Raw genomic sequence first — 2540 nt, 5'->3', positions numbered from 1 at the left:
ATATAATTTTTACAAATTTATATAAAGTATAAATTATATATTTATATAAATTATATATTATAGAAAATACATTTTATATATTATATAAATTATATATGATTTATTATATATTTATATTTTAATATATAACAATATTTTCTATATTTTTGTATATAGGAAATTTATATATATATATTGTAATATTTTTGAGCCATAAAAAAAGAATGAAATCTTGCTATTTGCAACAACCTGGATGGATCTAGAGAATACAATGCTAAGTAAAATAAGCCAGTGAGAGAAAGGCAAATACCATATGATTTTACTCATATGTGGAATTTAAGAAACAAACCAAACCAACACAAGGAAAAAAAAAAATCAAATCAAGAGACAAACTCTTAACTGGTAAGAATAAACAAATGGTTCCCAGAGGGGAGGTATGTGGAGGGATGGATGAGATAAGAGAAGGGGATTAAGAGTACACTTATCTTGATGGGCACTGAGTAATATAGCTCTTGAATTGCTATATTGTAGACCTAAAACTAATATAATACTATGTTAATTATACTAGAATCAAAATTTTTAAAAACTCACTGAAAACTGGCAAGGGAATTTTTTTGGTAAGCAGACAATTTTTAATGAACAGACTGAATTTTAATGAAAATTTAAAGAGTAGCTAATTCTGTAAAAAGTTGATGCAATTCTTCTAATACATCTTGGTATTCTATATGTAAAGTTCATAAAGATATGTAGAAGCTTTGAATTAACTTGATTGACGTACTAGAGGGTTTGTTTTTTTTTTTTAAGATTTTATTTATTTATTCATGATAGACACAGAGAGAGAGAGAGAGAGGCAGAGACACAGACAGAGGGAGAAGCAGGCTCCACGCGGGGAGCCTGATATGAGACTCGATCCCAGGTCTCCAGGATCATGCTCTGGGCTGAAGGCGGTGCTAAACCACTGAGCCACCAGGGCTGCCCCATTTTTATTTTCTATGAAAAGTACATTCAATACTTTTGTAAAGACTGATTTAAAAAAGCACTAAGCAAACTGCTATTTAATTAGCTGTGGGACAATCAAGGGTAAATCTGGGTAAAAATTTAAAAATCTGCCCTCACGTTACTTTCCACTTGTTTTTAAGTCTTTGTTCCACTACAAGATTTTTATTTATTTGAGAGAGAGAGCACATGAACACGAGCAGGGGGAGGGGGCAGAGGGAGAAACAGACTCCCCACAGAGCAGAGAGCTTGATGCAGGGCTAGATGCCAGGATCATGACCTGAGCTGAAGGCAGATACTGAACTGAATGAGTCACTCAGGAACCCTTTGCTCTAATTTAAAGAAACCAAAATGCTGTGCTCACTTTGGCAGCACATATACCAAAATTGGAATGATATAGAGAAGACCAGCATGGCCCCCGTGCAAGGATGACACGCAAATTCGTGAAGTGTTCCATACTTTTTGAGAAGGACAATCATAATACAGTTTCACTCATACGGCGAATATAAGAAATAGTGACAGGGATTATGAGGGAAAGGAGGGAAAGAGTGGGAAAAATTAGAGAGGGTGGCAAAACATGACAGACTCCTAACTCTGGGAAATGAACAAAGGGTAGTGAAGGGGAGGAAGGCAGGAGGATGGGGTGACTGGGTGAAGGGCAGGCACTGAGGAGGGCACTTGATGGGATGAGCATTGGGTGTTATACTATATGTTGGCAGATCGAACTTCAATAAAATTAAAAAAAAAAAAGAGGAAACCAAAATGTTACTGTATGTGTGTGGTTCATGTAAGAAAGTTGATAAACAGCCCCCTACTCAAAGAGAAGGCTGTGGTTCCATACCAAGAGTGATGAATGAACATTAATATATTTTAAACTATAACAAAATGTTTAAGGTGAATGTACCTTTTTTGATTTCTTGATTAGTTGATTTTTAAATGAATCAACATTGTTGCCATAGATATAAGAGAAATTCTACCGTAGTTTACAAAGCAGCCTCATTCATGATCTCATCTACTTCTCTCAGTAACTGGGAGACATCCCCATTTTACAGCCAAGGATACTGATGCCCAAGGAAGGTGAGGTGATTTGTCTTGAGTCACACGACTTAAGAGTGTCACTTACTTCCCCAATGCTACAGTAGCCTCCTGATGGCCAGAGCAGCTTGAGCTAGTAACCATGATGATAGTAAAAATGGCTGACTTTTAAAGAACACTTACCATGCTCTAGGCATTGTGCTCAACACTTTATACATATCTCATCTATTTCATACAGTCCATACAGTCTGGTATCTCACTATTCTTTAAGTAATGAAACTGAGGCTCAGGGAGGTAAAGGAATTGTTTAAGCAGAGAAGCCAGGTTTTATCTCTAGGCATTGTGGCGCCAGATGGTTCTTGACCACTGAACCATACCGTCCCCTCACTTTAGAGCAGGGCATATCTGCATGTTATTACACACAGAGAGCCAAGATAACTGCAAAATCATCCTTGCTCCAAGGTTGGCCAAGGTCTGAAGAGAAGTGATGGCCACTAGACAAATCAGAATTTAGGGTGAATGTTTTATAT

At 36.6% G+C, this 2540-nt stretch overlaps 1 non-coding gene across 1 annotated transcript; it reads left to right on the top strand.

Moving 5' to 3' along the window:
• Positions 1 to 1331: 1331 nt before the first annotated feature.
• LOC119871393 lies at positions 1332 to 1438 on the top strand. Its single transcript, XR_005357489.1, has one exon. It is a non-coding gene; the product is annotated as a U6 spliceosomal RNA (small nuclear RNA).
• Positions 1439 to 2540: the final 1102 nt, after the last annotated feature.

The sequence above is a fragment of the Canis lupus genome, chromosome 3 (assembly GCF_011100685.1).
Source record: "Canis lupus familiaris isolate Mischka breed German Shepherd chromosome 3, alternate assembly UU_Cfam_GSD_1.0, whole genome shotgun sequence".
Taxonomy (NCBI): domain Eukaryota; kingdom Metazoa; phylum Chordata; class Mammalia; order Carnivora; family Canidae; genus Canis; species Canis lupus.
Note: the sequence above shows the minus strand (reverse complement) of the source record. Positions and strands in the feature narration are given on the sequence as shown.